Source organism: Haliaeetus leucocephalus, unplaced genomic scaffold, assembly GCF_000737465.1.
Source record: "Haliaeetus leucocephalus isolate CR32 unplaced genomic scaffold, Haliaeetus_leucocephalus-4.0 Scaffold141, whole genome shotgun sequence".
In the NCBI taxonomy this organism is placed as follows: Eukaryota; Metazoa; Chordata; class Aves; order Accipitriformes; family Accipitridae; genus Haliaeetus; species Haliaeetus leucocephalus.
The window spans coordinates 3,941-17,591 of NW_010972577.1; the positions used below are offsets into that span (position 1 = coordinate 3,941).

The 13,651-nt window shown below is 35.0% G+C and overlaps 1 protein-coding gene across 1 annotated transcript in view; it reads right to left on the reverse strand.

The window, feature by feature from the left end:
• Window positions 1–13,651, reverse strand: part of LOC104827832 (CUB and sushi domain-containing protein 1) — a gene marked incomplete at its 3' end in the record, with an annotated part of 962,107 nt that overhangs the window by 3,934 nt on the left and 944,522 nt on the right. The gene's annotated exons all lie outside the window — the stretch shown is intronic.

Sequence of the window (13,651 nt, forward strand, 5' to 3'; positions counted from 1 at the left end):
AAAATCAAATATTTGATAGTGGAGTGGGAGTGAGGGTAAGCACCAAAAAGCATGAAGTTATTTTCCAGATAGCAGTTCAAAACATAAAAAATAATGAGTTTTGTCATGACTATTTAGTTTTTATAGAAGATATATCCACCCTCCCCAACCCTTTGCTTTATACTCTGCAGTGAACATGATGGTTTGTTGGTAGAAGATTATGATGAAACACTGAGGTCTCCATTGCAAACTCCTAATTTTGCTGTCTATTCATGTGAAAGCTATCTGAAAAATTATAAATGCCTCTTCCACGCCTCCGCTGTCTTCACTCTAAACATAATGGTGTAAATAAAAAAAGACTTAGAATATTATTAGTATTATAAAGTACAGCTCATCAAACAATGACAGGAATCTACCATTCAAGTATGTCATCTAGTTCAAATTAATTTTCATGAAAGATAATCCGGTGGAGAAGAATGTCAGGTAGCATTATCCTTTTAGAGGTAAGACATACGGAGTCACTAATAAACTGTTTTTTCTCCTGAATCATATTTTTTTCAAAAGGTTAAGTTCTATCATACATATAATTTAAATTTACTGATTAGCTAATACTCTAGAATAAGTCAGCTTTTGCAAATGTACATTCATTGAAAGAATATTTCATTCAATCAGCTAAAAAGTATCAAGATTTTAAAGAAATATTAACCTCCTAAAATTTAATTTTGGGAGAAAACCAGTTTAAATTGTTTTTATTTCTCTTCATCTTTTAAAGGCACAATCTTAAAAGTATTAAATGTTCATGATTTCAGTCTTGCAATGGATTCTAGACAAGCATATACCTAGGTCTAAAGAACATCCCATAGGAATCCAAATTTTTCCTTCATAAAAATTATTTTAGAAGTAATATTTGGGGGTGGAGGAACAGAGAGAACACTTTTGGCACGAAGCAAACCTATTTGCCACCTACTGATTTTTATTAAAATCACTGAAGAAAAAATTACACAGAAAAGTAAAATACATTTAAAAACCATTAGGTATTACAATGATGTACATAAAGCATTAGTAAGGCATTTATCTAGACTGATGAAGAGACATTGTTAATGGAGAAGACCTACTTTTTTTTCCTGAGGAGTAATAAAGCTACAGTGTCCTAATTGAAACTATTCCCATTCTGGTTTATGGTGACTCCTACGAAATAATTCACCAGAGAAGTTACATTTAGCTTACATTATAACAGTTTAGCTTATATTTCATACTACCAACATTTATTTAAACTTACTGTTACAACCTTATAAATGTTATACATAGATCAGATACGTGCAGGTTAAATAAATATGTGTTTACGCTGGGATTTCATTGACAGAAGCAAATACCTTTTTACCTCCTGACTTTTTTTCTGTCCCATAAAAGAGGGAAAAATGTAAAGTCCTAAAACCTTACTGCTCTTTGGAAGCTGTGAAAGATTTGGACGTGGAAGTCTGTGTCTCTGTACTTCCTTTGAGGAACTCTGAAAATTCCTGCTTTTGGGGTCTCTATTTAAGGGTGCTATCAAGAGAAAAATGCTTTATTCTTTTCACATCACACATTCTTTGTTACGGCTTTTTCCCATTATTACAATTCACTGTTAACTAAGTTTAATTCTTTCACTGGCAGTATAGCTATCACTGTACAACAGAGACACAAGTGAAAGTCTATAAAACACACAGCCCACTGACATAAAGTACCGAAATACTAAGCTAGATCTGAAAAAGCTCATATGCCTGTATTCACAGTGCAATTCGTACAGAAGGTAGCGCGGCTCCCAGAAGCAATGCACATTGAATCGCAATTAACCCTGGCCCTCAGGCAATTCAATGGGCTGTAGTGCTGGGCAGACGCTGCTGTAAACCTTCTGCTTTTGGAACCAACCTGCATCCTCTGCATCGTTATAAGTTGCCTTGTACAAACATATCCTTAAACTCAATCTCTGTACAGATGTATATACTTTCCTTAACATTTGAAGCTACATCTGTATCAGTATGAAGTAAAGAGTACCGGTGCTTGTTCTCTGGCCGGAGGCTGGTAGACAGTGGCCACGTCTCTGCTCTTGTGCTCTGCTGCCCTCCAGACCCGGCTGAATTTCTCTGAACTGCTCATCAGGAATGGTCCTGCTGCCCATGCTAACCCCTGAACCACGCTCTGAACAATTCCTGTGGATGGGCTACTTGGTTCAAATGAAAAACTTGTTGGAGAACCTTCTTAATTAGTAGAGGCATTTAAGTTCCCATGCCCAGGCACTGCTTAGTTTAAAAATATAGGTACATTTAATTCAAATGCAGAAATGAGTGTTTCAAATTTTTCTCTTTACCTAAAATCGCTATTATATGGTAATGCAGTTTCGATCCCCAGCTTCACAATAACACAGTATCAGTATCGTGACCCATCATATCATAAATTGATGGCCAGGGTTGTATGGAATATTTGTACTGGTGCAGAACTGAACTCAGGTCTTCTGAGACCTATGTCCACGCTCTAATCAGTACACCATTTTGCAATGAAACTGCATACCAAAAAGTAACTACTCAAAATAACCCTTTTCCATTCTACTGATATCTACCTATTTTAGCAACCATCTTGATTACCAGCAAGAGCAGCTCTTTCTTTAAATAATCTCTATACGCATAAAAAAGTATGGAATTATGTTTTATGACTGTAAAAATCCTCTGGAATAAAAAAAAAACTAAACTGTAATAGTTCAAAGGTAAATTACAATTTATCAATCATATTTAAAACTTTTCTGTATTAGAAATTTTATCCTGGTGCAACTAGGACTCCTTGCTGTACTCACATATATCCACAGTACAGGCGCATGTTTAGTAGCCTGCATTTAATATTATCCATGTTTGGTTTACCTCAGTACTATAGCATTAGAAATTGGCCATGTGCGGCTTAAACAGTACACATACCTCTACAGTGAGATTTCATTAACAAACCCACAAAACTAGGAGAAATTTGCATGCAAACATGTATTATTGGATTTTTTTTCCAAGCTATAGGACAAGATTCATATTGTTTGTCTACCAAACTTAGTTTCTTGTGATCTCAAAACTTCTTTTGCAAGAATCTTCCTCTATGCAATTTATATTTTTAGTCTATTCTCTGGTGGGATTTTTGATTTTTGTGTGGTTTTTTGTTTTTTTGTTTTTTTGTTTGGGGTTTTTTTGTGTCTGGGAATGAAGTTTCTTGCCCTTTTACTTCTTTTCTAGGGCTCTAGATGGTAAATACAAACAGGTTATACTTATAGTACCATGGCTAAAATAACATGAATGGTCAGAATCAGTGAAAATAAAAGTTACAATAGTGCTTATGAAGCCATTAAGATTTAAAAAATTTCCACATTCATTTTCAACTACATTTCATTCATTTTCAATCAGTTTGCTCCTACATTAAACTAGCAGAGAAAAAGATAGAGGTGTGTAAATATGAAGACTGAAAATGATATATTTGAAGAAAAATGATATAATTCTTGGGATGAGTGGCAGTACTTTCCAAAATGTTTCATCCTTAACCGTTTGCATTGAAAGCCACAGGAAAGCATAGGTGGCATTGGTGGTTTGCCCTTGGTTTAACTCTTTTTATCATAAATGTTTGAAAATAGAATTGTTTGGATTAGAATATTTCCAACTTTTTCTTTTCCCAAAAATGACTTTTTTTTTCTGGTTTAATTTTGTTCAGGTAAGAAAATAAAACACCATTAAAACCATTAACTTTGGTGAAGCAAATTTTTTTGCTATTTAAATTTTGAATAATTGACAAAGCTACTTACAGGGTTTAACTACCTTAAAAGAAAAAAAAAAGTTTTATTTATGTTCCTTAAAACTAGTGAAAATAAAATAATGACAATGGCTGAAATTAAAGCTTTGAAGCAGAGGTCTGAATTTATGTTATTAGGAAGTTCGGTTCTATACTGTTAAGCTAGATCAGATGATAATGAATACAAGACAGAGCTTTGACTCACCCTCACAAGATCGGAAGTTACTCTGTTGTGCTTCTAATGTTTAAAAGCACCAAGTATAACAAGAATGCATATGTTATACTGTACAACTTCTTAGATTTCAATGATCATAAGCCATTAAATATTATCAGTTCTTTCAATTTTTAAAAATATTTTATGTGTGCATTGAGCATTGTATAGGTATTTGTTTTGGTGATCTACATTACTGTTTCAAGTCTGTCTGACTTTTTGAATTTACTGACATGGATACACATGCAACCTAATTCCCACTGAATGAGGGTTATCAGTTTCCAATACCTGGATTTGCAAGAGTTCTTCTTTTGCCTTTCACTGCTCCTAGGATACAAAGGAGCTTAACTGCACACCTTACTTTCAGCCTGGCAAGAGGGCACGGTAGCATTATTATGCTTGTTCAATACCTTTGGATCAAAAGATTGTCTATAGATCTGAACTTTTCCCTAGTTTCATGCTTCTAACAGCTTTCCATTGATAACAAAACATAAACCTGGTTTCTAAATTAACTCTGATACACAGAACCTTTCCGTATGTTTTTTTTTATATTAAACAATAACAGGACAAACTTAATAGTTTTCTGGAAAAGTTTCCCAGCAGTTTCTGGAATCAAATATGTTCACTGTAGTTGAAGGCAATAAGGACTACGTTACAGGCTCATATGCCCTCTTACACCTTTTTCTGACCATAAAAAAATCTTAACTTCTGCTCTTCAAACCAACAAACCATGAACAGGAGCAACAATAAAGAATACCCACCTCCAGAACATAGGTCAGTCTTTAAAAGTCACTCTGACAATCTTCAGACTGATTAAGGGCTTAGACTTTATCACATCCTAAGTGAGAGCTTGTCTACCACTGTCATTTCATAAAGTCATTGCCATGTTTTCTTGAGAGTCTACGTGAAGACAGAATGAATGCTCTGCAACCACTTTACCATGAAGAACACTGCTTGCTATGTTCACACAGTGCCTCCAAGTTAGGGCTGCGCTGGGGAGAAAACTAATGCCTTTTACCCGAATTTCTGAATGAGGGACAGAAATGCAGCAGATGCCATGGTACTCTCTTTTGCTGGAATGGGGAGGATGATAGGCATCTGCAGGCACAAAGCTTTAAAAAAAAAAAAAAGCCTTCCAGAGCAAAAATACAGACAACCTGCCATGGCTTCATGGACTATCCACCATGTGGAAATCTCATTTGGGAGTTGTGAGAACTCCAGAATATTGGAAAGTACTATTTCTTTAACCACAGTATTGGATGTTTATTTTATTTCTAGAGCAGTGACAAACAGTTTTACCTAAACAGTGAAATACTGCACAGATAAAAATACTGTAAAAGTAAAAAGCAGAAAAATAAACAATGAAATGGAATTTTAGAATTTGTTCAAAAGAAAGAGCAAAAATGTTTTTTTTCTCACTGCAATTTAGTGAAAATCATTGTCATTGCACCCAAATATACATCGGCTTAATTGAAACAGAACATTGAAACTATGTGGCCAAATTATTCCTATTTTAATATCAGAATAATCTACTCAAATAGAAGAAAAATCTGAAGTATATTGCAAAATTCTCACAGTTACTGAAGGTTTTGCATATTCATGAATATAATTCTTTTCAGAAATTCTTCCCATCCTGTGGATTACTCAAGTCTTTCCCTAGGTTTAATTTTTAACAAGCATTCACAACAGCTGTCCCTTTTTTAGTACTGTTGAGATTATTAAAATAAAACAAAATAAAATATAACTGCCTAAAATCAAAACATTGGTTTAATGGGTAAGCCTGCCAAGTTAGCTTCTGAAAAGCCAGTATTAGAAATTAAGAAAAGAAGAAATTTGTTTCATGAAGATATGCTGCCCTAAAGCGACCCAAAAGCAATTCTAACTGAATTATCTTTGAAACACAATAGTGAGAATAGAAAAACTTACTTTTCCATGCAGACCAGAAATATGGAATGTTCAAGGAATATATTACAATCCCAAAGCATCAATTTGTCTGTGTGATACAGTGTTCTCATTCTTGTACCAGTAGTATCTGTTTAGTCAGCTCAGTGATGAATACAATACAGAATAGTCACTGAATGCATAATTTAAGCATGTGCTCTGTGCAAGAAAATTCTTGCATCATACATGAAGTCTTATCAAATGATTATGCATGACAATACCATCCCTCAAGCTAAAAAGTATGCCTGAAGTGCCATTTAACATCAGCTATAGATTTTTAAATATATATATACACAAGCATGCTGTTGCTACAAAGGGCTGCAGTAAGGAGTACTTTAGAAAAGAATCTGAGTTGGCCAGCATACAGAACTAAGGCAGTAGTGTCCCTGATTGCCTTTCACCCTGGGGACTCAGTTGCAAATCATGGTGAGAGTAGACGGAGATTGCTTTCTCTCAATGACAGCTGTCAAGGGTTACGTGGGAAATGAATTCTGGCACTCTCAATTTAGTCTGTTCAGAAAAGCAGGAGAATGCTTCAAGTCTGCCCTGATGACTTTGGAACCTCACACTGAGTAGATTCAAACCCTTGAGGACAAAGAAGTGAAAAGACCATGTCAGAGTCCTTTAGGCAGTTTTCTGTTAAAAAGTTGAATGATCATCAAAAAGTACATCATTCACAGTATTTCATTTCTTGTTCTTGCTCGCTCTTTCTATTTTTTTCCCCCTTGACAGAAACAATGTTAAGCCTCTTTTTAAAACTTTTGTATCTGATCAACAGTGTTTTAAAACTTTTTTATTTGAAAAGTATTGCATTAATGTTGGTATCTAGAACATGTATAGGGACTGGCACTCAGAGTGAATAAGGGTAGAGAATTCACTCTGACTTTATGACAAATTCTACACACTGCTGTCTATAAAAAAAGAAGGCACTGCTTGTCAAAGTATGATTATAAAATTGCTAGTCCATGGAATTTTAGTAAAGTTCAGTGCAAAGTCAACCATACACAAAAATGATAACTTCTTAGTGAATTAAAGGGAAAAAAAAAAAAGATAAAACACTGCTCAACTTACAACTTTGCTTTGCAAAAGTCTCAAATACATAGGAGTCTCATTTTTTAATTGCTATTTTTTCAGTGGGGGCCAGTTGGAGAGTGATTTCATCATAGAAATTCTGGTCATGCAAACCATAAAACTAAAATATTTATATAGGAAGCAGAGTGGTTTGTGGGTTTGAATACATTATTAATATCTATCCAAAATCTAAGGTCCTGACCGCATGTCTCTGGTAAACCGAGACCAAGGAAATTTTCACTGTAATTAATGCAGTATAAATGCTGTTGGTAATAGTGCAAACTAACACTAATAATTTGCTAAATAATATCTTGCTAAAAAAAAAGACCTTAACTAAGGTTAATAGATTCAATGAAGTATATAGTTCACATTTGTTTGCCTGCAAGATGAAAAGCTAAGACACACATCGCTTTTAACTGCATTCCAAAGTATTTGCCATTGATATAAGCATGCCAAATATTCTTTCATTGTTACAAAAAATACAGTCTTTCTTATGTTTTCTATTTGAAGATTTCTGCTGGAGGGCTCTGATAACTAACTAGTGTGATGGTTTTGGCTGGGATAGAGTTAATTTTCTTCATCGTAGCTGGTATGGGGCTCTGTTTTGGATTTGTGCTGAAAACAGTGTTGACAGCTAACTCTATCCTAAAATAAAAATGGAGCAAGAAGTATGTTAAAAAGAAATTCCATGAACTTGCAGTTATTTTTTTAAGCTTTGAACTGAGTTGGTGCAACTTTATAAAACAACACCTTTTTTTCTGGAACACCAGATTAACTAGTTTAAAAAGCATGTATTTGTCTCTTGGGTATGTATGAAATGTCGTCTTCCTATTCCATCCCCAGCATGAACCCAAGGTGTTACAGGAACAGATAGATCAGAAAATACTTACCTGTCATTGTTCTCTGTATGTGTTGTCTATATGTAAATTCATTTCTGGGCTTCTGTGTACAAGTAGTATCAACACAATAACTTTTGGTATAATAGTACAAACTCTAGGGTCATGTCTTGAAGTCTTTCTCTTCAGATTTTTCTTAATCAGAGCAGTGTTTTTCACATGGGAGAGGAACTCTATTCAGTTGTCCCCAAAGATGTTTCTATTACCTTTTGATATGTCTTCGCCCACTCCAGAGAGGTGCAGGAATAATTTTAAGAAATCCTGCATCATGTCTGCCAGTTTCAGGTAAATATCTCAGACACTGCATGGCATCTCCCATGGCACCTTGCCTCTTTATTTAGGAAACTTAGTTAAGCTCTAATTATCCTTCTGAAGGATATCAACATGCTATCAACATGAACAGATGAGGTATATTCAAAGTATGCAAAAGTCTCAACAGAGGCCTCTGACTTTGGAAAAACAAAACTGAACAAAACACAAAATTTTCTCAGCTTATATGAATCCTTGATACCACCATAAATGGAAAACTGCTTAAATACAGAGTTGCTTTATCTTTGGATGAGAAGAATTGGTCATCAGTCTCAATCTCCCCCACCCTTCTATCAGCTGTCATCAGAAAGATTATTTTTCTTGTCAGTGAAGGAGTGGAACATATTACCACTGGTTCAAATGATATACCCACTAAAGAAAACACGTCAAAATTGGCAGTTCCTTGTAGATACCAGACTCTTGATAAGACAAAAAGTCTAACTGAGGTTTTCAAGAATCTATCAGTAATGAGATAAATAAAAAAACCCTTTCAAATTAGAAATTCAGTACAAAACCAGGATAAATAGAGACCTGAATTCTTTATTACTAACAAATACCCCGGACTTACTGATACAGACTGGAGAATGTGAGTTAGCTCAAACCTCTGCAACTTTGCCAAACAGATCTTCCCAGTAAAACATTTCTGGTTTTAAGAAACATGTTTTTAATAGTGGAAAAGCTCTTAAATCCTATTTATGAGAAGATGTAATGAATTCTGAAGGGAACGGTAGCAAAGGATATGCACTTTTCCTGATGTAGATTATGAATCTGACACTGCTTTATGAACTGGCAGCAAGTGATAGGACAGTTTATCAAATGCCAAAGCAAAGAAATCAGAGCAAGAAAATCTCCTTCTTGCAAATGCTTGCATTGTAGATGATGTGGTTAGGTGTGGGAGTGCAGAACCCTGAGGAGACCATCTGATTCCGTTCTCATTTTGGTGCTTAAGAGTTATTATGAAAAGTAGAAGGTGCAGAGATTGGCTTTCTGTGCTTCCAATGACAAAAGGGAAAGCAGTTCCAAACTGCTAAAGGAAAAAAAATCCACACTGAACGTATTTGGTTTAGGATTTGACATTTTCGTAGCTAGTTCTGGGGTAGCACATTCAGGGTGCACCAAGTCCTACTCAGGCAGCGTTGCCGAAGAGAACATAGATTTCGCTATGGGAATTTTTCCGATGCCATTTGATTCCAGTTTAAAGGCAAGTAAACTGACTACTTGACATGTTATCAAATAAATAATGGCAAAGGTAGAGTCCATGTGGAGATGAAAATGTCCCGTCTCACAAATTATGATTTTAAAATCACACTTCAGTGATCTCAACTTTCCAGAAGAGATTATTACAAATCTTAAAAAAAAAAATAGAGACAGGATTAAATATAAATTTTAAAACATACCATTTTTTCGATAATTCAAAAAAGTTGGGGTTTTATCTCACAAAGTATTCCAACATCACAATAAGCCATATTTTTTACTTGTGAAAGAAATAGTGGGAACATGAGATTTTCCATGACGTAGGTGTTTTAATGATTATGTTACCTCAGAAGACAGATCCAAAATCCAATATTAAAAAATGTGTTCATTTTAAGGGATTAAATGTTTTACTTGATGTGCCAAAACAGTTTGCCAGAACAGATGAAATCTTTATTAAATTATCAGAATAACAGCATTCTGGAGTAGGGAGGAAATACCATTGTAAAGAAGTTTAGTGCTTTCAGTGCATTTAGGATATATAAACATATTTAAATACTTTGTTTCATGGAAGTTTTTATCATATGGCTTTAGAGTAGCACGTATGATCTTTTGTGTGCACTACTTCTTTTGTCAGGCAAAAAACCTCATGTAATTTCTTCAGTAAATTTCCTGCCCGTGACTTACTAGTTAACCTACTACTGACACAATAGACAGAAGCAATGTATCACTGCAAAAGAGTGCCTGAGAACTGCCCAGCTTTATTTTCTGAAAATATCAAGGTTTCCCACACATACATAATAGCTCCATTGGAAAATAATAAAATAAAATAAAATAATCCTCTGCAATATCCTAAAGCAGTAATCTATATTTTGTAGTAACTGCATGTAGAGTCAGTAAAGTGAAGCCAAGTTCATTATTGACTCAAGTGAACTCAACCGAGGTTTGAAAGAAAGGTCATACGTAAAATCTCTGTTGAATTAAATGATGCAGGTTTGCCAGAAACATCAATCCCTTCCCAGAAGTATATTTAAGGAGCTGGAAGATTTACTTTCTTTGTACACAAATTCATAGTTCATCACTAACAATGAACTGTAATACAAACGTTTTTCACCCATTAGAGAAAAGGCAATTTTAGAAGGAAAGGCGTATGCCAGAAGAAGTGCTATTAGTTACTTTAGGTAAGTTCTAATCAATTCATTAAAAGCAAATGTGATATAAGACATTTAGTCGGTAGAATTTTGATTTTTTTTTAGATCATGGATGTAAAATTATCATTTCAGCACAATTTCATTATTGAAAAGCACTTTTTTATTACTTAAATCTAGCTAATAAGGACTTTTTGCTCTTCTTTAATGTAAATAATATAATTCAAGATTTATTTTATTTAAACCTTTTTGGCAAAAAGAATCTCTAGTCATTTTGAATCATGCAGATTCATTCTTTAATCCAAACTATATCAAATTATAAATGAAAAAGCATAATCATCATGAAAATGTTACAGCAATTTTCACAGCATATGGTCCAAAAATATAGTATTTATTGAAGTAAAAATCTTAAATGGTATATAAAATTCTGCTCTCACTGAAATGATGTAAATGTAATTATGCTATGAGGTTATAGGGATGCATCTTACAGTAGAGAAGACTCCTTTGCCCAGATATAAGGGTAGAGTTAAACTAGGTAGATGCATGCAGAGAGGTGTTCTGTGGGAATGTGCCTGGCTGGTATGCAGGTTTGAACCAGACTGCTCTGCACTTCTCTTTTCATTCTTTTGAAGGAATACCAAAAGTTTTTGTTTCGTGGTGAATTCCTAAATTTTTTGTGAACAGCAGCATATAGCATGTTCTTTTCTAGAAAATTCCAATTACTCATTCCTTTTAAGACAGAATATTTACACAGGAATATATGAAAAGTTCTATTTTCCTTTTGCTCCAGCTAGGGTTCTTAACAGTATCATTAAGCATAAGCTTTGATGCTTGCACGCTAGAAACAGTAGGGTTTCAGGAGTTTAGGATTTAGATAATCTCTTACAGTGTTCAGTCGATATGTGGAATATTTTTTTACTCATTGAAATTCCTCTCCTTTTGTTCTGTATTCATCTACTTTGGGGAAAACAGTTGTATCCTCTTTACTTATATGTATCTTTAAGGTTTTTTTGAGTGCTGGAGAGTCATGCAGCGATGGTTAAGAAGTTAACTTAGTTACCCATCTAGTTACCCTAGATGATCTAGGTTAGTCTCATGATTTGGTTCCATTTTACCTTAGTCTGTGAGACTGTGTTTTAATCTGAAAAGCTTGAAGTCTGCTTATTTTTGTTAACTGTGTTATGCAGTAGCCTAAAACAGTGGGATCAGCAGAAAAATAGGTCTGGAGATACTACATACCACCTCAGCAAGATTCTCTAAATGCATCTGTCAAAGTCTAATCATTAATTATACAGAATCACAGTTGAACTTGGAAGGGACAGCTAAAGCAGTTTGTCCAGTCAGGTTTTGAATACCTATAAGAATGGAGACTCCACAACCTCTCTGGGATATCTATTTAGGTATTTTACTACCCTCACAGTTAAAAAGCTTTTTCTTATGTTTCAGTTTGTGCTCTTTGCCTCTTGTCCTTTCAGTGGGCACCACTGAGAAGTCTGGCCATCTTTTTTTACACCCTCCCTTAGGTAAGCATTGATAAGATTCCCCTGAGCCTTCTCTTTTCTAGGATGAACAACCCCAGCTCTCAGTCTCGCCTCAAATCACAGTTGAGTCCATGAGAGAAGGTTGTGTTTCTGCGAAAACATGTTTAGGAAAGGCAGAAAACACCACAGAGACGGGGGGGGGGGGCACAAAAGAATTAGTGAGAAACAACAGAGGGAACACCAAGGTTAGAAGAGAAGGAGGTGCATGGGGGAGCAGATATTCTCTGCAGGCAATGGAGGACCCACACCAGAGCAGAGAGATGTTCCTGAAGGAACGGTAGCCTGTGGAGAACCCACGTCAGAGAAGAAGAAAAAAGTGAGAAGGAAGGAATGGCAGAGACAAATCGCTACATAGTGACTGCAAGGTTAACACACCACACTAACCTAAAATGAGAAACAATACCAGTTATCAAGACAATTAATACATTTTAAAATTTCATCTATTTGAAATAAAATCTCCCAAATTTCTAGATCAGAAATGCATGTAGTAGGTCAATGGTATAGAACTACTCTAACACTGATATGCTTAAACTGAAGTGGATATCGCCTATTCCCTTTGCACTACAACTAAGTATCTTCTGGTGCACAAATACATTTATAACAGTTAGTATTACTTTAGATAGTATATTCCTCTACAGAACCCAAAAGTAGGGTTTCTTAGAGAAACTGCAAACTTTATGACCTATCTCTTTTTAAAACAGTTTAAACGTCAACGTGGATTTCAAGGTTGATCACCTTGAATCTAGAGAAACTGCAAACTTTATAACATATCTCTTTTTCAAACACTTTAAATGTCATCCTGGAGTTCAAGGTTGATCACGCCCCAACACTTCTGTATTATTCTGACCAAGTCTCTGTTTCTCCCAGTAATTGTGACTTACATTCAACCAAGGCTCTGAGACTCAGCTTTGGCACTCTACTTCTTGTACCTCTTCATTTTTGTAATTTCTCAGACAAGAGTAGAAGTGGTGATATTTAAGTAATACTTACAGTTTTAATTGTATTTTTAATAATTTTTTTGTTTTTGAAATGAGCTCCTTCTCTTTTAACTTGAGGTTACATTCTCCCACATCATACACCAACAAACATTCCAGTGTAGAAAAACAATTACTTATCCATTCCCTATACTGACCAGTATTGCAAGCTGTGATTATATAAATACTTGTCACACTGATTTCAGTAATATTTAAGTCTTCATTGATTACAGTTCCTAAACAACTCTATGTTTTGTAATACAGACCTACAGTGAGGCAACAGACAAGCAGTAGGTGACAAGATTAGGTGAATGCTCACAGTTCATGATGGAAGAGATACAAGACAGTCACTGAAAAATAACTATTGCTGTAGAGAAAGACATACTAAGTGAAGAGAAGAATGAAGTGAAGAAGCACTGAGTGAAAGGCAAGTCTGTGTTTCCACCACCTGCATGAGAATAGACAAAACTGTAGATACTCAACTGAGAGAACTCTGGGCTACTCCATTGCAACAGGAGTTTGCCATTCGTAAGTGAATGGATCTTGGCAGAGTTGCATCTATAATACTCACTACTTTCAGAAAACCAACCTCCTTAAA